The sequence below is a fragment of the Psammomys obesus genome, unplaced genomic scaffold (genome assembly GCF_907164565.1).
Source record: "Psammomys obesus unplaced genomic scaffold, mPsaObe1.curated_primary_1811, whole genome shotgun sequence".
Taxonomy (NCBI): Eukaryota; Metazoa; Chordata; class Mammalia; order Rodentia; family Muridae; genus Psammomys; species Psammomys obesus.
In genome coordinates this window covers 26,930,274-26,955,887 of record NW_026596034.1, presented here as the reverse complement: position 1 = coordinate 26,955,887, position 25,614 = coordinate 26,930,274, and the positions used below count along the sequence as shown (strand labels likewise).

The following is a 25,614-nucleotide window of genomic DNA, read 5'->3' as shown; positions in this document are numbered from 1 at the left end:
TCGTCTCCTGCCTTCTGGCTCCTCCCCTCTTTCCTGTCCTCTGGCTCCTCCCATTGCATAACATTGTATCTAGTTGCTTTATTTTGTCCTGTTTACACAAGAGTTGAGACAGGATGCTTAGAATGAGTATCACAATGCAATATCTGGATTGAAACCAGAGAGTTGGGGATGGGGAAATCAGCATTTGAATTAACAAGGGTAAGGCATATACATTTTAAAAGAACATTATACCAACAGAGATGGTAATTATATTTGTCCCCAAAATATACAAGGATGAGTTTTCTCTAATTTTTTAATCATTCAGTATTAGGGAGTTACAAATGCAAGCCAAGTATTTTACCAATTATCAATAACCACCAGATTTTTTTCTGTATGCTTATGAAAAAAATTAAGACTAAGTCACTTAGAGATACCTCAAACTCATGATCCTTCTGCCTCAGGCTCTTGAGTAACTGGAAGTAAAAAAAAAAAAAAAAAGAAAAGAAAAAAAAGAAAAAATCAATCCTCTATCCACTTAAGCTCAAAGCCCCCCAAAGCCATAAGTACCTAGCAAAACATGGATTCACATTCTGGCATTGCTACTGGTCACCTATTAACCATCTGACCTCTCTGATTCTCTGATTATGTCCTTGTCTATAAGGTAAGAATGTCACTCTTTCATAGGAGTCCTGAAAAGATTACAAACAAAAGGCTCGCAGGGTACCGACTGTCATCCTGGGTGGGGCAAGCTGAACGCCACAGTTCGTCTAGCTTCCAATCACTTTGGGTAATTCCTGGCCTACAGCCCCAGAACATTGGACAGCATCCTGAGGCATAAACCCTGCACATAACCGCACCCCACCCCACCCCACCCTGAGTCTATCAGCTCTCCCACCCTGAGAACGACCTCCCAGGGGCCGCAGTCTTTCTGACCAATCACAGGCACTGCTACCCTACACAGTGACATGTTCCAGCTTCCAGGAACACAGAGGTCTCGGAGACAGGTATGCCTTGGTTGGCCCTTACTCCTACCTTGAACAGAGGCATTGTTTTTACTGTGTGGCAGTTTGTCACCTCTTAACCCAGCAGCCACCTCATCTAACCACACAGAACTGATATTCTCTCTCTTTTTCTTGGCTTTTCGAGACAGGGTTTCTCTGTGTAGCCTTGGCTGGCCTGGACTTTTCTTTGTAGACCAGGCTGACCTCGAACTCACAGAAAGCCACCTGCCTATGCTTCTGACTCCCTGAGTCCTGGGATTATGAGCATGTGCACCAAGCCCAGATAGAACAGAGATTCTAAATAGCTCCCCAAGACCTATTACATATCTGGGGCTGTTTAGTCCTAAGTCAACAGTAGGAATTTAGGAAAGATAGGAGGAGTCCCCTTGAAGCCTCAGACACAAGGAAGAACAGAGGATGCATAGAAACCCTAAAGGCAGGAGAGAGGGAGTGAAATCAGATGAGACAGGATGTATTTAGGGTATGGCTATAGACTGAGGGAGAGAACTGAGGGAGAGACCAACATGAGACTTTGTTTCAGCAAAAAGGAGTGTGTGTGATTCGGGTGCACCTAGGTTGACAGAGGACTGGTCTAGCATGTACAAAGCCTCAGGGCTCTACGGAGGGCTTTGGGGGAAGTGAAAATTGAGATGGAGAAATGCTGGCTGAAGGAAAACCAGACAGCAGCTTGCATGGTCCAGACTAGAGGCTTTCATCTCCCACTTGAGGCTCTTTTAATATCTTCAAGGGACAGTGACACCTGACTACAGCCTCTTCAAAACGAAGAGACTAGGTGCTTTCTAGTTTTCATTTTAGACAGGGTTCAAAGCACTAGGTGCTATGGCTGTTAGTCACTTTGTGACTGATCTGAGCCTTACTATCGATGCCTAATGAGGAGCCACAGAAGAGCTCCAGGGTCCTCTTCCCTGTGCTTTCCACCATCCAGACACTGCTCTGAGTCACTGGAAAAATCAGCAGAGGGTGTGGTCAGTCAAGAAGTATTTACTTGGTTCCACACCAAGTGACTGGCAGACGGCCCGCCCCAACACGTCCTTCCCTGTCAAGCCGAATCACTACTCCCTCCACAAAGCTTTGTGGCTCCTCTCTGACAACAGTGAGGTCATCTTCCTCTCTCCTGCAGCAGAGCAGTGAGCTTTCTCTAAGGACCCCTTAACTGATACTAGCTAGGCTTCCTCAGGGAGGGAAGCCCTTCCAAAGGCTGACCAAGGGGCAACCCGTCTTCAAGACTGGCACTCTCTTTATGGGGCTGGTGATGTGTCCCCATGGCTTATCCCAAAGAAACAAACACTTGTTTCTGAGCAAAGAGCCAGGGCTTCAAGAAGTGAGGGTTCTCCGTGGCTCCAACAGGGTGGCACTCCTGGCTCTGCTCAGTAACTAGCCATGCCAATGCCCCTCCCCCCTCCCCCCCACCCTCCCCTCCACCCCCAATTTCCCCAGTGTGCACAGATTCTTTCTCCTGGTTTTAGAAGATTAAAAGCAATGTCAACGAATGAGTTAGGTGTAGTGATATAAGCTCCAAATTCCAGTGCTCAGGAGGGTTGCTGGCCAGCAAGGGTGACATAATAAACCCTTTTTAGATGGAGACAGACACAGAATGAATCTGACCACATTCCAACACCCACTCTGGGAGAGAAGAGATCAAAGCAAGCAGGGCAGGTTGTTTCTCAGCGGGTTACCTGGCTATTCTCCAGCCCATGCGCCCACAGATCAGGAATCAGGTAGTTCCAGGGCTTACCATACCACACCAATTCTCAGCAAGAACGTGCAACCGAGGAAAAAAGAGCCGTTGACGGGCCATAAGGCAACTAACTGTTCTTCTAAATTAGCCCAATCCAGCCAGGAGGATTCATAAAAAATGGTGGATGTGGAAGGAAGAGCACTTCCTGATTTTTCAATCCTTAGCTATCAACATTAAAGGATTCCTAAATCACCAGGTATGGTGGTGAATGGAGAGGCAGGTGGATCTCTGTGAGTTCGAGGCCAGGCTGGTCTACATAGAGAGTTCCAGGACAGCCAGGGCTACATAGAGAAACCCCTGTCTCAAAAAAAAAATATATATATATATATTACTAAATCTTTTTTGTTTGAGGGAGGGAGGGAAAAAAGGAGGGGGAGAAAGAGAGAAAGTGTTTATGATAGTACCTGTGGAGGCCAAAAGGGGGCGTTGTATCTCTTGGAACTGGAGTTATAGTAGGTTGTTAAGTTGACATCTTATGCTGAGCTATGTATCTCTCCAGCTTCTGGTTTTGTTTTTAATGTATTTATTTATTTTACACGTATAAGTGCTCTATCTGCATGTACACCTGCATGCCAGAAGAGGCATCAGATCCCAGTATAAATGGATGGGAGCCACCATGTGGTTTCTGGGAATTGAACTCAGGACCTCTGGAGGAGGAAGACAGTGCTCTTAATCACTAAGTCAGGACCTCTCTAGTCTTGTTTTTTTGAAACAACAAATGACTGTTGCCTCTTAACCACGCAACCAAAGATAATCTTGAACTCCTGATCCTCCTGCCCTATCTCTCAAGTGCTAATATTACAGGTATAGGCTACTAGGAAGTACTGGAAAAGGCTCAGGCCTGCTCAACCCTATCCAGGGCTGATAGCAAAGTGCTGAACTCACATACCTACATACATATATACATAGAGCCAACATGTATGTAAGAAGAAGAACCTATGTTCTCAAAATGCTCCAGAACAATTTCCATAGCTCAAAAAACAGGTGGAAGCTGGGCATGGTGGCAAATGTCTGAGAGGCTGAGGCAGGCCTCTGAGTTTGAGGCCAGCTCGGTCTACAGAGTAAGTCCAGGACAACCAAGGCTACACAGAGAAACTCTGTCTCAGATAAAACCAAAACCAAATCAAAACAACAACAAAAACCAAAATCCAAAAACCAAAAACAAATCTAGGCAGGCTTCAGCCCAGGCCTGAAGTTGAAGTCTGTAACATATAAAGTCAACTTCTATCCCCACATTCTCTATGGAAAACAAAGCAGAAACCAACCCAAAGGCCAACCCTGTCAACCTGTAAGACACAGGCCCAGGAAGCTGGGGTGGAGAGCTTCACTGGAAAAGAAAGCTTCAAGGCAGAGTCTGCACATTCTCAACAGGCTCCCAGGGTCCTTGGGACAGACCTGGTTTAAAGTTGTAACACACCAGACAAACTGCAGCCCTTGAGATTATAAAAAGACCTCTTCCTGGGACACAAGGCCTCAAAACTCTCAGTGGACAGCAGCCTCAGCCCAGTGGCCAAAGGTCAGGAGCAGCCTAGTTAGTTCCAGAGTCACACTTAGAGATGAAAGCAAGACACTTCTAATCCCAGCACTAAGAATTACAGGAGGCTTGCCAAGAGTTCAAAGCCAGCTTGGACTACAGAACAAATACCAGGCAAGCAAGGACTACAAAGACAGTGAGGGAAAAAACAAGACATGTGAGAGCTGGGTTCTTTGTCACTGGCCCCAGTAATGGGCCACACCTCTGCTGGGTTAGTATGGCTTCTATAATGGCAACTTCCATATTCATGGCTCAGCCTTGCTACTCAGGTACAATGTCCTTGGTGATTGGGATGCTCTGCATCTGAGTCCAGGTAGCATGAGGTGATGGTCTACGTCCAGCCTGCAATCCTGGCACTCGGAAGTCAGAGAGAAGAGGGTCTGGAGTTCAGTTACGCTCAACTGTACAGCTGGTTTGAGGTCTGCCTGGGCTACTATGAGACTCTGTCTCCAAAGGCCAAAAAAGAAACTGGCAAGATGACTCTAGGGGTAAAGGGGCCTGCAGCAGCGAAAGCCTGACAACGTGAGTTCAGGCTTCAGAACTGACATAAAGGTGGGGGAGAGAACTGACTCCACAAGGCTGTCACACACACACGATAAATTAAAATTTCTTTCAAACTGATAAAAATCTTAAATATTTTTTATGACTTATCACCAGTAAATGTTTGGTTTGCATACCATTTTATGCATAAATAGAGATTCATGAAAATGTATCAAGTGAAATAGGATCATGAATAGAATGAATTTTGAGACCTGTTCTGGGGCTGGAGAAATGGCTCTGGGGTTAAGAGCACTTACTGTTCTTGCAGAGGAACTGAGTTCAGTTCCCACCGCCTACACAGCAGCTCACAACCTTCTGTGAGCTTCCTGCCAGGGCAGTCAGTGTTCTCTTCCAGCCTCCTTAAGCAATGAATGCCCATGGTACACTTACATACATGCAGACAAAACAGTCATATACATAAGATAAATATGGCCCTTGAGCAGTAGTGGAAAGAGGAAGAAGAGCAGCAGCCCTAGCCAAGTGTGGTGCCAGTAGGTGGATCTGTATGAGTTAGAAACCATTCTGGTCTATATGGCATATTCCAAAGCCAGCCAGAGTTATATGGTAAGACCCTGTCACAAAGGAGGGAGGAAGAGGGGAGGGAAGGAAGACAGCATTCCTGAAGATGTAACATAGGTAACATTTTCCCTATGCTACACTCTCCCCACCCTCTTTTTTCTGAAACAGGGTTTCTTTGTGTAGCCTTAGCTGTCCTGGACTCAATTTATAGACCAGGCTGCCCTCCAACTCACAGAGATCTGCCTGCCTCCACCTTCCAGAGTGCTGGGACTACAGGCACGCGCCACGGCTCTTTTTGACATGGGATTTTACTGTACACTCAAGAGTATCCTCAAATTTATGATCCTCCTGCCCCAGACTTCCAAGTGCTAGATTACAAATGTGCACATCTAAAACCAACATTTAATCTCTTTAAAAGTCCTGTCCTCACATTGGCCTGAGGCAGAGTTTCTCTGGATTTCTTGTGAGTCCATATGCACATCTGGCTTGTTGTGGGGGTACTGCATGCTCTGGGCAGCAGTCTGGGTTCTGGAAACCTGTCTGGCTCTTGGGCCCCCTCCAATCGAAGGCAGTGAACAGAGCTGCAGGCTGGAAACTTCGCTCTGTGGTCAGGCGCTTATCTATTTCCTTCATCAAGACCAGATGACTTCAAAGTACTTCCCCCTCCCCTCTAAATCTAAAAAAAAATCCTTCTGCCAACCCACCCAATATACTTCCATCAACCAAGCCAACTTCTTATCAGTTTCTATTCTTGTGGCCCAGTGGGAGGAAGGAACCAGGTGGGAAGACTCCTACATTTTCCTGCCAAGATCAGTTGCTGAAGAACCACCAGCCCTTTCATTTGGCAGCTTGGGGTTTATCCAGGGCCCGAGCACTGTGTCAAGAGCAGTGTAGCGAAGGCTTACTCAGCTAAGAAAGACTGCCAGAAGGCACAGCCATGTAAACACCAATCCCATGGTAGACCAAGGAACGAGGCACCCCCACACACAGAAAGCAAATGAGCCCTGGGTAGATAGGAGGAAGTAAGGCAGAAGCAAAGGTTAGCGGTGGTATGGGTGACTGAGAGTGTCTAGACAGGGAGACAGATCTGAGGCCAAAAGGCATGCCAGGGTATGCTAGTCCTAAAGATGGCTGTCTCAGGCAGTGGTAAATCAGAACAGGGTCCACATCCTTGGAACAAACTGGTAACTTGTACTCTGTGGGCCAGACTGCTGTGTTCTCTGAACACACTATCTTTAGCTTTCTTTTGTTCTCCTTTTATATTTAGTAATGACTTTTGAAAAGGTCAGCCTATGGTAGTTATGCTAATAGGAACTCGAAGATGTCTGCATCCATGCTAGGACCAGAAGCTTTGAGAGAAGCAATGCCAACCCCACCTCCACACCCATGCCTCCCCAGATTGGAGGCAGAAAAGCTCAGTGACAGCAACAACAGAGACTAGAGGTGGGGCCCTTGCTAGGTCACCGTGTCATTTTGTCAGCAGAGACCTTCAAAGTTTTCTTTATACAGGGCGTGAGAGCACATGCCTTAGAGAGATCACTGAAAAGCCAAGACCAGTGTGGTCTACACAACAAGTTTTAGGTGAGCAGGGGCTCCAGAGAAAGATCCTGCTTAGAAAGAGAAAGCCAGAGATGGAGACTGAGAGCAAGATAGAGTAAGCAAATAAGAAAACACACTTTTCTTCTGAGTCCACAGGCAGCCTGGTGCCATCTGTAACTTCCCCTCTGCTCTGTGCCCAGATTTTTCCATATCAGTTTATCGCCAGGAGGCAGGGCGGGGCAGAGGCCCAGTTCATACTTCCACTTCTCTCCAGACTCTGACCGTTTTCCTCTTCACTGAGGAGCTGAGGAAGTTCGTGACCAGCTTGAGAAGGCTTCTGGTTGCTAGGGCATCACTTTCCCACTTCTGGAAAACAGCAGCATCAGCTGCCATGATTAGGCACAAAGGGGACCCTTCTCCTTGCTTCTGACCCTCTCCTCCAGGTAAGGAAATCCAGCTTGGGGGAAGAAAGGGGCTCTCCCTGTCTCCACTGCCCATCCTCAAGGATGACTCATGTTCCTGGATCTGTCCCATGTTCTGAACTCCTTGCCAAAATGATATCCATAATGACAGGCATTAGTGCTGTCAACTGGTGTGGATTGGACGGGCACATGGGCCTCAGTCCATTACGATGGCTCCCAGAAAACAAACTGTATCATCTAGTCTACCACAGGGATTTCCAAGATTAAGGTGCTGTCAAAGACCCCAGGCACAGGTGATCTGGGGAGCAGTACAGGGTGAGGTCCAGGGTGTGCTTTTGAGCCCTTTGCCTTCACTTATAAGGCAGGAGCACCATCACCTCAATACTGTGTGAGCATGCCAAAGGGTGACACTGGGTGTCTTCCTTCTTTTGACCTCTATCTTATATTCTGAGACAGGGTCTCTCACTGACCCTATCATGTACCAGCTCGCTGGCAAGAGTGGGAGCCATCAAACTCCAAAGATCCACCTGTCACACTCACACACACACACACACACACACACACACACACACTCTAAAGTTATAGGTGCTGTGCAACTAATCCTAGCTTTAAAAAAAACAAACAGAATAGCACAGGTGCTGGATCCAAACTCAGGTCCCCATGCTTGCACAGCAGGCCCTTTACCAACTGAGCCCTCTCCCCAGCCCAGAACTGACAGTTTACAGTCAATGGTAGAAACAAAAGACCAAGTGGAGAATGACGGCACCCATCTGCAATCCCTGCTTTTGTTACACAGAAGGATCAGGAATTCAAGGTCATCCTCAGCTACATAGTTAGTGTGAAACCAACTTAAGCTACATAAGAACTCATCTCCAAAAAAAAGAGAGAGAGAGAGAAAGAGAGAGACCTCCGTTCCAAGACTCCCTTCTCCACACAGCTGTCTATCTTTAGGCAAATCACACCTTTCTGATTTAGCCTCAGGTTCTCCATCTGTATAGTGAGTTTGACAGTGCCTGCCCTCCCTCTGCTAATCTCACAAATCTCCTGGCACTGACTAAACACGTATTGGTTGCACACCTCAGCCCCACGGAGAGGGAAGCACAGGCATCGAGAGACTCCGCATGCATGTAAGCGTAAAGAGGCAGGGACTAAGCCAGGCCTAGACACTCGGCACAGGGCAGACAGACTACAGCTGCCATTCTGGGCCGGCAAACAATGTAGGAGGAAGAACTTGTTGACGGCATCTGCAGAGGAAAGGTTCATGACGGTGAAATGGGTATAATGAAAGAGGAATTCAGGCCAAAACCCAGAAAAGCCTACCTCACTGAGAATGGAGGAGCTGGTGAGAACGGCCTCAGAGCTCCCAGGCCCTTTGTTAATATAAAATTTCATGTCCTCAAATAGACCAAAGTCCCTCACAGGAACAGTCTTCTCTTTTGGAGCCAGAAGCCCAGGCACAAATAACCCAGCTAAGGCAAGAAGCCTATTCAAGATTGAACTTGAGGTCTCCTCTTGCCAAGGCTGAAGCTCAAATCCTAGGGCACACTGCTGAGGTCTGAGAATGTCCTGGCTCGGACAAGCTGTTTCAAAAAAAAAAAAAGTTTACTCTCACACACTGGAAGTTACAGAGAACTGAGGCTCAAAGAGTGCTAGTTTTGTCTTTCTACTTAAGTCTGTCCTACTCTTCTGGATGTTCTATTTCAAAGACATCAGAGGGGCACAACAGGCCCCAGTCGGAAATCCCCAGCAAAATCTACAAAGTACAATATCTCTCCAGCCACATCCTGACAGGCCCTGCAATAATTAACACCGTAGCAGGGGAGCTGACCTCAGAGTGAAATGCAGGCAGGGCCAGACCAAATCCTGTTTACTGAGACCTGGTTGAAGCCGTCAGACACGTCCCTTTGTAACACCAGCCATCACAGATACTATGCTGGGCCACAGGAGGAAGGAGCCCCGTTGACCAAAATCTGCCTGCCTAGCTTTTTACCTTGTAGTGCACGGAAAGAATGACTCTTGGTGAATGAGCATCAGAAGTGGGGAAGTGGTTCCCCCTAAGAATCACCACTGCACACTGGACCCCTCCCCCAGCCGCCATCGCTACACTGCTGTTTGTCTTAGTTCTTCACCTACCTGGGGCTTTGTTACTATCTGCTGTTTGTTTTCAACAAAACTCCACCCTGGCTGGCCTTTAAATTTCTCCTGCCTCCACCTCCCCAGTGCCCAGATTACAGGAGTGTGCTACCATGCCCTGCTAATTTTTGGTACTTTTGAGACAGGCTCTTGCTGTATAGTTGAGACTGACCTGGACATCTAGCCTAGACTGGCCTTGAATGTATAATATTCTAGCCTTCATCTTCCCATTCCTGGGATATAGATATGTCCTTGCTAGCATTCTGTGTGTGTGCGCGCGTGTGTGTATGTGTGTTTGAAGACAGGGTCTCTTTGTGTAGCTGGCTGTCCTGGAACTTGCTCTGTTGACCAGGCTGGCCTTGAACTCAGAGAACCACCTGCCTCCGCCTCCCAAGTGCTGGGATCAAAGGTACATATCAATACTCCTAGCAAGGTGGACTTTTATAACTGAAGAAGTCTAACCAATACAGTCTCACACACGTACCATCATTTCCCATTTCTTAAACTCTCTTAGAAAGCCCCTTAGCCTATCACTTGCTGCCTTACCTAACGCCAATGCCTTGAACTTGCACTTGAAACACCATATCCTTGTCAGGTCAGCCCAGCTCAGAGGCTCATGAGAACAGCAAGAGTCTGAGAGCTGATGTTCTGGGATTCCTGGTAGTAGCCTGGTTCTGGCCAGGACCGAAGTCCTTTTCAAACCAGGGCCACTACTCAAACCTGCACTCTTTAAAGGTGGTTCTGGCATGCATGACTTTCTGGAGAGGCCTGGGATCAGCATGCCCACTGCCAGATCCCCAGCCACAGGGAAAACTCAACAGGAAAAGATGTGTTTGCATCCCCTGTCCTCTCCTGGGGACTGAAACCGAGGGTGCCTTCCCCATTTCTTCTAGGAATTAAACCCAGAAACCTGAGCACATATGGCAGGAGGCTTTATAACTGGGCCTCATCCCCAGCATCCGATATCTAGCCATATCATACCCCAAATCAGATGATACTGTCAAGGATAACAGAGTACGACTCTGGCTGGCTAGGAATGTAGCTCACTGGTAGAATGTTTGCCTACCATGCATAAGGCCCTGGGTTCAATCTCCAACACCAAAAAAAAAAAAAAAAGTAATCTGATGCTAGACATGGTCTATAATGCAGAGGGATGTCCTTTCCAAAATGAGTCTCAACCAGTACGAATCATCTCTGACTTCTCAATGCCTGGGCCTGAATATTGCGCTTTCTCTCTCTCTCTCTCTCTCTCTCTCTCTCTCTCTCTCTCTGATTTATTTATTTATTTTATGTGTATGAATGCTCAATCTGCATGTACACCTGCATGTCAGAAGAGGGCATCAGATCCCAGTATAGATGTTTGTGAGCCATCATGTGGCTGCTGGTAATTGAACTCAGGACCTCAGGAAGAACAGACAGTGCCCTTAACCACTGCACCATCTCTCTAGATCCACTGCCTCTTTTTTGTTGTGTTTGTTTGTTTGTTTGAGACAGGGTTTCACTACATAACTCTCACTGGCCTGAAACTCACTACGTGGACTTGACTACCCTCAAACTCCGAGCTTCCTGGCTCTGTTTCCTGAGTGCTGGGACTAAACACATCCACCATGCCTGACTGGATACTGCCTCTTAAATGATATATCTTATATACCCTATTTGGTCTCAGACTGCCTCAAACTCACACGGGATCTAGGCCGCTCGCAATCAGCCCTTTTTCTTTTCTGTATTCCTGGTTTCTGGAAAAGGTACTCTATGATCCATCTTATCCTGGAGTGTTGAGTCACTTTTGACATTCCCTCCCTTTCTTAGCCAGTCTAAAGTACAATTGATTTGACTACCTAAATCTCTCCCTAATCTTTCAATTTCATTCCACATCTGCAGCTGCCCACTCTATCCAGAGAGCTGTCACTCTTCACCACAGATGCTCTTCCCAATTCTAAAGCCCTGGATCTAGTGAGATCCCCTCCAACTTCATCTTCACAGAGAATCTCAAGTAATCTCCAAAATGTAAACTCACCCCTAACCCACCCAGGAACAGTCACACATTCCTAATGCTCTGCAGCAAAGGCAGGGCTCCCCAAATGCCTGCATGTCATCAGATTTGCCTGGCTGAGCGGCAGAGGCCTAAAAACCAAAGACGAGACAAGCCACGACACCCGTCATACCAGAATGTTGGAGGCAGAGGACAGAAGAACACAAGATCAAGGCCAACCTTGTCCATTAGACAGCTCCAGGCTGGCTACAGACATACCACAATGATTGGGTACAGTCTTGTCTGATCTTGGAAGCCAAGCAGGGTCGGGCCTGGTTAGTACTTTGATGGGAGACCGACTGGGGATACTGGGTGCTGTAGGCTTAAACAAAACAAACAAAAAAAAAAAAAAAAAAAGAAAAAGGAAGGAAGGAAGGAAGGAAGGAAGGAAGGCAGGCAGGCAGGCAGGCAAGCTCAAGGCCAGCCTAAGCTTCGGAATGAGACCTTATATCCCAAAACAAAAGCAAAATAGGGCTGGTGAGATGGCTCAGTGGGTAAAGCACTTACTGCTCAAGCCTGACAACCTGATTCCGTCCCTGGAGTCGTGTCCACAAAACTGTCCTCTAACTTTCACATGCAAGCCACGGCACAAGTATCGACACCCTCACCTCATCACACCTGTACCACAACAACAATAAATCAAGTTAAAACAAGCACCAAACAATGTAAAATGAGACAGGTAGGTGTGGGAGTCGCTGCTCAGGCTGGAGGCCCTGACCCCTCTTCTTAGGGTGGCTCTAAACTTCTAGGTCAAGCCCAGAACTGGCTGGGGTTTCAACATGATCGCCCCACAGTGCAGACCTCAGATGACCCCAGATGGGAAAGGAAGCTAGCAGCCAGGCAGGGGAAACCCAGCTGGGCTGAAGCCAGAGGCTGTGTATTTCAGAAGAGCCAGCGGAGACGCACAATAGACGGTCAGGAACTGTTGGGCTGCCCAGAGCAGGCAGCTGTCTGCGTGTAAAAACCAAGGAATCTGTCTCTTCCTTCTTATCATACTGACCTCTAGCAAGCTGCCAAGCTGCAAAGAACAAGCCCTCCCTCACTTTCAAGCAGGCACAATCCTCTGGGACCAGACCAGACTAGCCCTGCCTCAGTTAAAAAACTTGCCTCCCCTTCTTGGATGGAGGCCCTGTCTGGCCAGACCCTTTAGTCTCTGTCTCATCTCCTTGGATAAGGAAAGAAATTTTATGCCCTATTTCCCTATCTTTCTGTGTCTGGGCTTTGTATGCGTAGCCTTCCTCTCTCACCTTCCCCCTCCGAGACCAGTTCTAAATCCTAGCAGATATTATACCTGTGTGATTCATCTGTGATCCCACCTCACACCCAGGCTTAAGAAAAACCTGGCTAGAGCAGAGCTGAGTGTAAAGAGGAATAGAGAACAGAGACGCTGGGTGGGGGTGGGAAAGCAGGCCTTTAATCCTAGCACTAGGGAGGCAGAGGCTGGTGGAATTCTGAGTTCCAGGCCAGCCTGGTCTACAGAGCAAGTTCCAGGACAGCCAGGGCCACACAGAGAAGCCCTGTCTTCAAAACACAAAACAGAACAAAAAGAGGAACAGAGAAATTGAAACAAGAAAACAAGAACCGTATGAACCAGCTTCCAGGGCTTATGGACAGCCAACCTGAGAGGAGAGGGATGTGAATCCAGGCCTGATAAACCTTTAGACCTCAACCTCAGACTACAATAAGGCTTGGGGGTGGGGTTGAGGAGTTGACCACACAGCAGCAGCTCTCCTGGCTGCAGGAGTCTATGTTCTCCAGAGAAGCCAGAACTGCCTGTTTGCTGCTTAATGCATCCACAAAGGTTAAGAGAAAGGTCAAACCAACATCCAGACGTCTGGACCGCACAGTGCATTCTGGGCACCCACTCTACCCTCCTACTCAGAATGTGGCACTCCTCTGTTGGGTGGCTGACCAGATGGTTTGAAAATGAACTTCTCAGTAGCCCTCTGAATTCTTTATTCACATGTGGATTCTGAGCTCCAGAGAGGCCTAGTGACTTGCCTTGGGTCACAGAGCACTGCAAATAGTTAAGGGTATTTTATATTGTATCTGTGTGCACCCTGCACCCTACCAAACTCAGCCCTGCAATAAAGTTTTGCTGCCCTGAAGATAAGTAGCTTCCTCTTCGCAAGAACCAAAAAGCTCTACCTCAAATCTCTAGGGGATGCTTGGAGGCTGCCAACAGAGGGATTGCAGCTGGCTTTTCTCCCTGTCCTGGATGAGATGAATGGCAGGGATCCACAGATCCATAGATAAGAGCTGCCAGTCAGATTGTGGTGGGGCACACCTCTAGTCCTGGGGCTTGGGAAGCAGAGGCAGAGGCAGACGAATCTCTGAGTTTGGAGCCAGCCTGGTCTATAGATCAAGTTCTAGGACAGCCAGAACTACACAGAGAAACTGTCTCAAAAAGAGAAAGAAAAAAAAAAAAAAAAAAGAGCAGCCAAGTCTACCAGTGTGCATGGAAGATTCACCCCTCAGAACGTAGACATCTGGGTGTCTACATTCTTGTAGATACAGCCAAAGGACTCAAATAGGCTCACAGAAACTTTAATTTCCTCCTGGCATTTCAGCTCCAAGTCTCCCTGTACTTCAAACAGCAGGTACTTGGCTTTAATTGGATATTGGTGGGAAGGGGGGGGGGGGGGGGGGGGGGGGGGGGGGGGGGAGTTAGAGAAGAGAGATGCAGCTTTCTGCTATTCTACTTTTCTAAGGTTCCTTTTGAACGCAAAGGACCCCTATGGAAAAAGGCAGGAGGGACAGAGTGGGGAGGCATTGTGGGGGAGGAGTTAGCCTAGCAGGGTGGCAAGCGCAAGGAGATCCCCACCTCACCCCTTCAATTGTCTTACCTGGATCACTTCCACAATCCACCTCTTTCTCCCCCTCTTCCCTTCCAGCCCTATCCTCCACACATTCCCTTTAACCACAGAAACAAATAACTTGTTGATTTTTCCTGCCAGAGCAATTCCCTCTAGACCAATTAGCTATTTGCATCTGTTGCTGACTTTCCTCCCCTGAATCCTGCTGACCTGCTAAGGCTGGGGCCTCTCTACAGGGCTAAGACTCCAACACCTGAAAGATTCAAGGCCAAAGAGGTGGAGCAGTGAGGGCTGTTTCCGAGGGGGCCCCCAGGAGGTCCTTTGAGCTCCACAATGTGGCTCTTTCAGAAACCAAGAAGCCTCTGCCCGAGGACAGCCTCAGCTCTAACCGCACAGCAGAAGATGGCCTTCTGTAGCTCTCTGGAATGTCCTCATTCTGATCCCAATCAAACGAGAAGGAAAGAAAAAGAAAAAAAAAATGCTACTGGACATGGTGGCAGAGGAGACAGAAACAGGGGGACTGTGAGTCTGAAGCCAGTCTGGGTTGCATAGCATCTTGAGGTAAGATTCTGTCTTGGGTAAAGAACAATGCTTCAGAGGCAGACCACCCAGGTCCTACTGCTTCTTCCCCAACAGCTCAGCAGGAATAATTTGTGACTCCAGGCTGAGGACCCTCTTAAGCTTTTCAACATCTCTGTTTGCTTTGTTTTGTACTGTTTTGTTTTTGAGACAGGGTTTCTCTATGTAGCCCTAGCTGTCCTGGAACTGATTCTGTAGACCAAGCCGGCCTCTAATTCACAGAGATCTGCCTGCCTCTGCCTCCCAAGTGCTGGGATTATAGGTGTGTGCCACCACCACCCAGGTGCTTTTCAACATCTTATATCAGAACTATGTGTGCTCCGTGAATATATTGATATTTTACAAATAACTTTTAGCATCCATGGATTGGAGATAAGGCTCAGTGGTTAAGAACATCTTCTGGTTTTACAAAGGACACAAGTTCCACTCCCAGAACCCACGTTAGGCAGCTTATCACTGACTATGACACCAGCTCCTGGAAGATCTGAAGCCTCTGGCCTCTGTGGGCACTGGCAGTCAGGTGCACATTCAGAGAGAAACAAGTATACACTTAATTAAAAACAATGAAATGAATCTTTAAATAATTTTAGCAATCATATCAAAAGAAGAAAAAATTACATTTCCCACCTCTACATTTTCTCCTCCCCCCCCCCCACCTCTCTCAATTTTGTATTAGAAGTCAGGAAAGTAGCCGGACATGGTGTTGCACGCCTGTAATCCCAGCACTCCCACAGGCAGGCCGAGGCAGGTGGATATCTGTGAGTTTGAGGCCAGCCTAGTCTACAAAGAGAGTCCAGGACAACCAGGGCTACACAGAGAAACCCTGTCTCCAAAAAAAAAAAAAAAAAAAAAAATTGTCAGGAAAGTATTATCACAGAGATCTGAATTGACGGAAACACACCATTTTGCTTCAGGAACGATAGCCCTCTGTTCTGGGATCCTACAGGATTATTCTTCTGTGTGTTCTTTGAGTGGACCCTATTCCTGGGCCCCTACCCCCTTCCGGAAGCAGAAGGAACTCCCCCGGGGCTTAGCTAGAAATCCTAGGCGGCTCAAAGCCCAGCTGTGCCCTAGGGCCCTAGATGAGATCTGTGATGGCAACATGAACACCCGATTGACAGCATGCTGTAATTACAATAATGATTTATAAATAAGCAACAAGAAGCACTTGAGAACGGCTGGTCCGGGGACACAGGCAGCTGTCCCTGGTGAGTCCCTGGTGAGTCCCGCATTCTGTGGATGCAGACAAAGTCAAGGTCCCTTCTTCGTAAACACTACTTGGGGATTTCAGCCCTACTAATTAAGAAAGACTTATTAATAAGCATTCTGAGCAAAGAGGAAAAAAAAAACACAAATCCCCAGAGAAACGGGCCAGGTCCTTTGACTGCTAAGGACTCGGGTATGCTGGAACACAGGGTAGAAAGGGAGGCTGCCGGAAGGGAGGCTGGGGTACAGAAACCGAGAGATGCAAAGGAAAGAGAGAAGCCCTACCTAGGCTGAGGAAGAGAGAAGCAGTAGCCCTGTCCACGAGCCCCCAGCTGCTCTCCTGTTACTATAGAGGGTGTCTCTGGGGCCTGAGGCACCAAGCCTCACACACAGCTTGGGATCAGGAGTCAAAAATGCTGATGGAGGTGCTAGATATGCTGTGGGTAGCCACACAGCTTCCGAAGAGTAGAGAGTATTATCTCCTGAAAACCTTCCTCTTGGGTGGGCCCCCTTCAGCTAAAGGAACCAACCCTCATCACTTAGGCATCAAAATTCCGGAAGGCGATAGTGACTTTTCGAAACCTCTCTCAGTCCCCTCTTTTCCATTCCTGTTGCCAAGTCCCAGGCTTCATTACATCTTACTCTGGCCCTGCCTTGTTTTTCGTATCACCCCTCCTCCCCTTGTCCCCTGGTGACCCAGCCATACCATGCTGCCTATCAGTTTGCCCGTGGCTGGCTCAGAAACCTGTCACACTAACCCTTATGCCACTTGCTAACTCAAGTCCTTGCCTAGCGCTCTTGGGGTCAGTCTCTCACAGCGTCTCCAGTGTCTGTTTGCTCATTCTCTAAAAGTCTGGAGAAACTATCTCTCAGGCCACCAGTCCTGCCCTCACCGGTGAGAGACCACAGTACTCTCATGAGGCAAACACATGGTCCCTGCTACACCCACCTTGAGACCTTTAAGGGCGCATCCCAACTCACACCTCTGATTGCCATCTCACAGCCTTTCAGCCTTTCTTACCAAATTGGCTGAAGTAAAGCTCTCAGAAGCAAAGTTTCTTATTGGCCTTCTTCCTTCCTATCTCCTGCCCCTTTTTCTCTCTTCAAAGAGAGCCAGAGAAGCTATGTTTCCATTCCCAAAACATACCATAGAGACTAGAACCCCTGAAAAAATGAACAACAAAATTGGACCTCTTGGCAAAAACAAGCTGTTAAGACCTAAAATGTCACACTGTCATCTTCCCCTGCCTAGTCGCAGAGTAGCTCTCTGACCTACCTTATCTGATGGCAACATATCCACAAAAGTACTCTGCCCTATATGCAAAGAGGAATGCTGCCACAGGCGGAGCAGCAGCTAACAGGCGTTAGTTAGGCAGCCTTTAAAAAAAAAGGTTTATTTGTTTTTATGTGCACTTAGTGTTTGGCCAGCATGTATGTCTGTATGAGGGAGTCAGATTCACTGAAACTTCTATTACAGACAGTTGTGAGCTGCATGTGGATGCTGAGAATTGAACCTGGGTCCTCTGGAAGAACAGCCAGAGCTCTTAAACACTGAGCCATCTCTCCATCCCTAGGCCAGCCTTTTTTGGCCCAGTCTTATTTGTACACAGCTGTTTAAGTTTCCTCAACCCAAGCATAAAAATGGATAGTTCACCTGGGTTTTCAATCTGAAAATCTCATGGTATGTAAAACTATGATTTACTATTATTAATATAGGGTTCTGCCTGCATGTACACCTGCTTGCCAGAAGAGGGCACTAGATCTTATCTTAGATAGTTGTGAGCCACCATGTGGTTGCTGAGATTTGAACTCAAGACCTTTGGTGGAATAGCCAGTACTCTTAACCTCTGAACCATCTCTCTAGCCCAAAACTATGATTAAATACAAACAAGTTTGTTACACTTTTCTCCTGTTAACTTCTGTTGTTTTGGTTTCTTCAGATAGGGTCTTGCTACATAGCCCAGGCTAACCCTGAACTCACGATTCTCTAATTCAGGTTCCCAAGAACTGGGATTGCAATATGCACTGCCATGACTGCTTTCTGTTTTTCGTTTGTTTGTTTTATGAACACATCTCTATGACTGTATGTGTATACATGTGTTGGTGTGTGTGCAGAACATTCACCTTCCTTTGAGGCAGGTCTTTTATTGGCCTGGAGTTCACCAATTAGACTGCAGACTGGCTGGCCAGCAAGCCCCGGAATCCTCTTGCCTTCGCATCTCCTGCACCAGGATTGTAAGCACGCACCACCATGCCTGACATTTTCTTTTATGCACATGCTGGGAATTGAACTCAGGTCCTCATGCTTACAAGGCAAGCTCTTTCCCCAGCCCTGCATGTTTTCCTTTAAACACATGAAATAATGACAATGATGCAGTGTTGCCACGAGGATTCAGTACCATATGAGGATACGTACTGCAGTGCTAGGCTGGCAGTGAGCACTCAATGAAGCCATTACGGAAGCTGTCAGGACTGCTCTCACAGGATCAGGGCTGGAATCAGGAGTTCTGGGGCTGCTGTGTGTGAGACCCACACTTATTCTGTTCCTTACTAACCCCACCTGGATACATCTGTATCTATTGCTCATTGGCCTGCAAATAGATAGAAACTATTTGCAAAGCACTATGTGATTCCTTTGGCTTGTCTAAATTCCAGATTCCTGGACGTCTCATCCAGCATGCAACCATAACAGAACCTCACCTGGCAGGCACCCTAATCCTCCCAGTCTGGAAAAGCTATGTGGAACAGACAAGGGTCTGTCCCAGTTACTGCTTGACTACATCAGGCAGCCACCCTTTTCCAAAGTCCTGGTTCCTAAACATCCTGTTTGGTCATGAGGCCTTCTTCCCAAGAACAATGGGGTTGTGGTTATAGTAGGACTGACAGCTCTGGTCCCACAAGCCAAGCTTCTCACTAACCTAGCCAACCCTGGGCAGCATCAGAATGAAAGAAAAAGGCTAAAACAGCACAGCAGCCAGAACAAGCCTTCGCGAGGAAATAAGGTAAAAGAAAGTCTTTAAGATCTCTGTGAGTTCGAGGCAAGCCTGGTCTACAGGGCAGCCAGAGCTACACAGAATAAACTTGTCTCAAAAAAGAAAAGAGAAAGAAAACAAAAAAAGTCAGATGTGGTGGCATATGCCTTTAATCCCGGCACTCAGGAAGGCAGAGGCCAGCCTGGTCCAAAAAGAGAACCCAAGACAGCCAAGGCTACACAGAGAAACCCTGTCTAGAAAAACCAAAAACAAACAAATAAACATACAAGAAAACAACAACACAACCTCTGCTTCAACTTTACAGAGTAGCTACTATGTGTCAAGGACTGAGCAGATGAACAGTATTTCAAAAATAAAGAAGCATTTAAAGAATTTCCACAAAATCAAGTACACAGCTTAGCATCAGGGTGCACGGCTGTGATCCTGGAACTCATGAAGCAGAGGAAAGGAAAACAGGTGTCCAAAGCTAGCTTCAGCTACACACCCAATCTGAAGACATTCTAGATACAGTAAGACTTTGTCTCAAAAACAAAACAAAATGCAAATATGCAAAACCACCACAAGGCAAACAAAATATACTACAGAATAACAAAGAAATCCATTTCCCACCCCTCTCCTCAAATGATATTTCCTATACCATCTCCTGCTATTACAAAAAGAACTCAAGGGCTAGAGAGATGGCTCAGTGGTTAAGAGCACTTGCTGCTTTTGCAGAGGACCAAATTTGGTTCCCAGAAACCACATTGGGTGTCTTATAACCACCTGAAACTCCAGTTCAAGGGCATCTGACATCCTTTTCTGGCCTCTGAGTGCACCCACACACACATGCTCAGACACACACACACAAAGTGACATAAATCTTAAAAAGAACTCAAGCGGACTGGAAAGATGGCTCAGCAGTTAAGAGCACTGGCTGCTCCTTCAGAGGTCTTGAGTTCAATTCCCAGCAACCACATGGTGGCTCACAACCATCTGTAATGGAATCTTATTATCTCTTCTGGTATGCATAAAAAACAAAGCACTCATATGCATAAAATAAACAATAGGGCTGAAGAGATGGCTCAGAGGTTAAGAGCACTGGCTGTTCTTCCAAAGGTCTGGAGTTCAATTCCCAGCAACCACACGGTGACTCACAACCACCTGAGATCTGGTGGGCAGTCACACATGCAGGCAGAATGATGTACAATTAATAAATAAATCTAAAAATTTTTCAAAAATAAATAAATAAACAAATCTTTAAAAAAACATATATATATTTAAAAAAAAAACAAAAAAACTCAAGCTAAAGAAGGAACCAAGCTGCCTTGTTTTCCCCATACCTTGAAATAAATAAACAAAAAAAAAATCCTCACCCTGAGGTCAGGCTTAAGGGGAGAATTCAAATGGGTCTACATATAATGGATCTAAAAAAACTGTATATGTGTGTGTGTGGAGAGTGTAGATCTGATATGTGGGTGTGTATGCCACGGCTTGTGTTTGGAGGTCAAAGAACAGTTTTTACGGAGTCAGCTCTCTCCTTCCAATTTCTTTGGATTCCAGGGATTGAACTCAGGTCACCAGTCTTGTTTGGCAGATACCTCACCTGGGAACCATCTCACAGTGCCCTTTTTTTTGGGTTTCGGAGGCAAGCTCTCATTACATAGCCCAGGGTCCCTTGAAATGGTAATCCTCTTGCTATCCTGAATGCTGGTTTAACAGGTGTGTGCCACCCTGCCTGGCTCAGGGTGACGCTTATGGGTCTTCAAAACTAGCTCTATCTCTTGGACTCTAAAAAGGCCTAGGGCCTATCAGCATGCCAGAGAACTCTACACTGGTGTCCGAGGCACAGACACTCCCACAGGCCGCTGGCAAACTTGTGGAGTGAGTGTACAGATGCAGACGTAAACATTCACACAGACAGTTGGCCCCCTGGCCTCCCTTCCTCATTCTCAAGTTACAAGGTTAAAAGCATCCTATTCACAGCCAAGGGGGGAGGGCGCATGGGAGGGACCATGTCGAAGCAGCGAGCCATCTGGTTCAGATCAAGACTATCCACTCAGGACCCTTACAAACTTCAGAAGTATCCCCTCCCTTCCTCCCTCCCACCCTTCCCCACTTTCTACTGGGAGGCTGGCAATAGGGGTAAAAAAGTGTGACCCTCCCCCCAAAAAATCGGCTGAGGGGAGATGGCAAACAAACAAAAACTGAATCATACAGGCAAGTCTGTACCCTCCTTCTGTCTTTCCTTCAACTCATAAGCACCAGGACTAAACTTGAGATCACCGCTTCCAGGCACAGTGCCTTCCTCCACAAAGCGCTCAGAGACCCACAAGGGTCCCTTCCAATCCAGACTTCACCAAGCATGAGGTCGGGATGGCCAAACAGTTTCTGGACGTTTGTAGAGGACGAGTACGAATCCTTCTTGGTGTACAGATGGGAAACAAGAGGCAAAATGGAAGGAGATGGATGCAGTTGGCAAGAGAGAAACAAAAAGGCTAACTTGAGCAAGCAGGGAAGGGATGAGGACTCCTCCCCGGGCGGAAGGCTATGCAAAGGAGGGTAACAGAAGTAATAAAAGAACTAAACAGGGAAGGCTGATTCGAGCTCAGTCCAGAGCTGCTGCATACGGGCTGGGAAGTTTGGTCCAGTCCCAGGGGCATGACTGGAAAGAAGTAACGGGTCTTACACGACAAAGGATGGAAGAAACAGAAGGGACAAGGGACAGGGCTCAGACCAGCGTCTGGAGAGGGCGGGCATACTGACCAAGTTTCTGGTTGGTTCATGCCTCAGTTTCTCCAAGTAGGAAGGAGGTCAAGCTTATTAGGAAGGAGGTTCTATCTTATTAGATAGAACTAGGCCACGGAGAGTGGCTAGGGGTCAGTACCAGGTGGGGGAAAGGCCGAAGAGGTAGAGGAAAGAAATGCGGATGGTGCTGACCGCTTGTATCCAAGAGAAGTGGGGCAGGGGTGTTCGCATGGAGCAGGTTCCCAAGCGCCGGAGGCTGGAGGCACCAGCACCTGAGGTGTGGAAGTGTGCACTAGGAGAACTCAAGGGCTGGGGCTGGGGGCTGCCAGCAAGGAGTGTCACAGGAGTGCATGGAAGGCTGGGAGCGGCTAGATGTACAGGAGCAGAAGGCGGGGATCCGGATCGAGGCCAAGGCAATCGGACCCCCGCCCACACGGCGCCCAGACCCGGGGGAAGTTGCTGGACTGGACCCGCTGGGTCTGGGCCTCTGAGCCAAGCCCTCTGCCCGAACACAGGAGGGTTGGGGCAGCACCGGGCCCGGGGAGCCCCGCATCCCGCCCTCTCTCATCCCGCCCGCGCACCTCAGTCTGCGCTGGGCGCCGCGCGGGCCATGCCTGCCGCTCCTGCCGCCGCCTCCGCCCGTGCAGAAAGCTGCCGCCGCCGCTGCCGCCGCCGCCGCCGCCGCCTCCCGCTCCGAGACCCGTTAGCTTCACAGCTCTCCAGTCCGCTTGCTGCGGGCCAGTCCCGCCCTTGCCTGGCCCTGCCCTCCCGGAGCACGGCGGCTGCAACCTCAGCCCGGCCCCTCCCCCCACCCCTGCCCAGCTAAAGGAAAGGGTGGGGGAAGGGGGCGGGTGCCCCCTCCCCATTCACATCCTCTGGGGCTCTCCCCTCCTGCCTGTCCCCCTCCCGCCTCACTTATGCATGCTGGGATATGTAGTCCATCCTGGCAGGACCCGCCAGCAGCGCTCCCTATTCGGGACTATCACTCCCAGAAACCAATGCACTCCTATATATGGGATCATGGTCTTTGTAGTTCTGCCCGGATTTGGGGGTTAAGGTGCAGCATCAAGGGGCGTCTTCTGCTTCCAAGCCACGCGGCTCTGGGCAGCTAAAACCTGGGCTGTGGCGCCTCAGCCCGGCCTTGGTACCTGGCTCATCAAAGGATGCGAATAAGCTGAGGATGCCTCTCACCCTCGACAGTGATCAGCTGCGGCCGAGCCCAGCTGAAGGAGACTGTATTTGCTCTTGCCAAGAGCCACGACCTGAGCCAGCTGGGTTCATGCCCTGGCCCTGCAAGCTGCAGCTGCAGTGAGGTCGCTAGGTCCAGGCTGTTGGAGAGAGGGGCATCAGCAGCGAAATGGAAATGGGATTTGTCCCCATGAGACTGTGTACCTCACATGCGAAGTGTCTTGTAAGCACCCTATAGCCCTCATCCATTAGGGCATCTCCTCACTTCAGACTTTTCTCTCTCAGATGCCTTTCGCTTCTTATTCTCTAGGATAACAGGCACACATTTTAAATACATCAGTCCTTTCTTCAACTTTCAGACCTAGCTCCAAACTATTAGGAAGTTCCTAATTGATGACACCTCTGCTTCTCTAAATGGCTCTGACTGGCCAATGGTGAGTATTGGATCCCTCTCCATAGCCTGATCAAATATAGACTTCTGGTCCTAGCCAGGAGTTTTTGGTTCATTAGCTCTGGTCCCCTAGAATATTTCCGTCTGTGCTTTCTTTCTCTTATGTAACCCAAGGTGGCTCTAAATCATTTAGTAAGCCAGGTTTGCCTGGAATCCATGATGGATCCTTGTGCCTTAGCCTCCTGAGGGGTGGGATGATAGACAGGAGCCATCACACCCTGCAATGCACTTTGAAAAAAAAATTTTCATTAATTTATTATGTGTGTATGGTGCTTTGACTGCATCTATGTCAGTGTAACATGTATGTGGCTGGTGCCAGAAGAAGCATTGAATTTGCTGGGAATTGGAGTTACAGACTGTTGTGAGCTGCCATGTGGGTGTTGGGACTCTAACCGGAGTCCTCTGAAAAAGCAACAAATACTTTTGACCTCTGAGCCACCTCTCTAGCCCCTGGTTGTTTTCCTGGTTTGTTTTGTTTTTGTTTGTTTGCTTGCTTACTTTTTCAAGACAGGTTTTCTCTGTGTCCTGGAACTTGCTTTGTAGATCAGGCTGGACTCGAACTCACACAGATCTGCCTGCCTCTGCCTCCCAGAGTGCTGGGATTAAAGGTGTGCACTGTACTAGCAAGCCTGCTGTTTTGTATTGTTTTACTATTAGCCATCCAGCCCCTGGGTGGGTGGGACTGGGTTGTTGGCTCAGTGGTTAAGAGCACTTGTTTTTGCAAAGGACCCCTTTCTGGTAAAGAGCATTTGCTACTCTTGGAGAAGACAGGATTTGGTTCCCGGCACTCATATGGCAGCTCACAACTACCTGGAGCTCCAGGTCCAGGGAAACCTAGACCCTCTTCGGGCTTCCACGGGCACCTACATTCACATGTGCACACATACATACACACATCTGCCCTTTCGTGAAAGTTTTACCAAAAATTATTAATAACTGTGTCTCTTATCGTTTGCGATATATATGATGTTTAAATCTCCTACAACTCAGGAGAATCTCAAAGACCAAAAATCTGCTTATTGACAAATGCAATCTTCAGGAAGGACTGGCACTCTGTCTCCCAGTCTCTGTGGGAGGCTAGAACTCTAACTTCATTAATTATCAGCTAACAAACACCAGGAAGCCCAGCTTGACACCTACTCCTTCCTCCCCTCTTAAAGCACTCGGTACAAATCCAAGCTGAGTTCTCTTCTTCCTAAAGTCTTATTCCAACAGTTTATGGCTGATTAAAATCTACCCTTACCACTTTAACAAGACTCTAACTTCGTTTTTCAGAAACAGTGGATAAATTTCTACTTTGAGTCCTAAGGGTCAGTCTCTAGGCTCCCCAATCACAACCTAACCCACCCCATTCACCCAGCAGCAAAGGGTAAGTTCTCCCTACATTGTGGTCAAGCAGCCAAGTGGCTAACAGAGGCACTGAACCCTGACTAAAACTAACTCAGGAATGTTTTTCTGTTTTGTTTACATTCTTGTTTCCATCACAGGCTGTAGGGAGAGGTGGATGGGAAGGGCCCAAGTAATCCTTGTGCAGCTCAGCTCTCTATCCGTAAAACTAACAACCAAGACGTTTCTGTAAAAATTTTGCCTGTGTTGCAGTAATTTGCAATGGCAACAACTTTCATAGACAAATGTTAAGTGTCTTCTTGCTGTCTCCCAATTTAAAATAATAATAATAATAATAATAATAATAATAATAATAATAATAATAAACATGCTGGAAATTAAACTCAGAGCCCTGTACATATTAAAAATGTGCTCTGTCATTAAGTAATCCAATCCTTTCAACCTCCAGTTTTCTGTTTGCAGATTATTCAGAAGAATCCAGTCCTTCCTGGGCAGGGCAGAGAGATCCTCTCTATCCTTGGGCTCCAGTAAGAACTCCATCATCACTCTGACTGCTTCCCAACTAGGGTCCAGTAAATTCTCCCTGTTGTCTGATGTCTGCTTGGGGTTTTTCTTGAGCAGGTTCTCTCCAGCAGTCTCAGCCTAGCTTTATTTTTATATATTTTATTTTGAGACAAGGTCTTGCTATACAGCTCTGGCTATCCTAGAGCTCACTACATAGACCAGGCTGGCCTTGAACTCAGAGGGCTTCACTCAACTCTGCTTCCCCAGTGTTGGGATTAAAGTATGCACCGCTATACTCTACTAGACTTCTTTTTATTAATATATATATATATATATATATATATATAT

At 47.6% G+C, this 25,614-nt stretch overlaps 1 protein-coding gene across 2 annotated transcripts in view; it reads right to left on the bottom strand.

Moving 5' to 3' along the window:
* Positions 1-22,597, bottom strand: part of St3gal2 (ST3 beta-galactoside alpha-2,3-sialyltransferase 2) — a 50,234-nt gene extending 27,637 nt beyond the window's left edge. The window contains exon 1 of one of the 2 annotated variants that reach the window (XM_055621093.1): positions 22,358-22,597. The gene's annotated coding sequence lies outside the window, so the exon portion shown is untranslated. Of the gene's footprint in view, positions 1-413; positions 429-22,357 lie in introns of those variants that run through there. The other variant, XM_055621094.1, reaches the window with a different exon arrangement.
* Between the last annotated feature and the right edge of the window lie 3,017 nt (positions 22,598-25,614).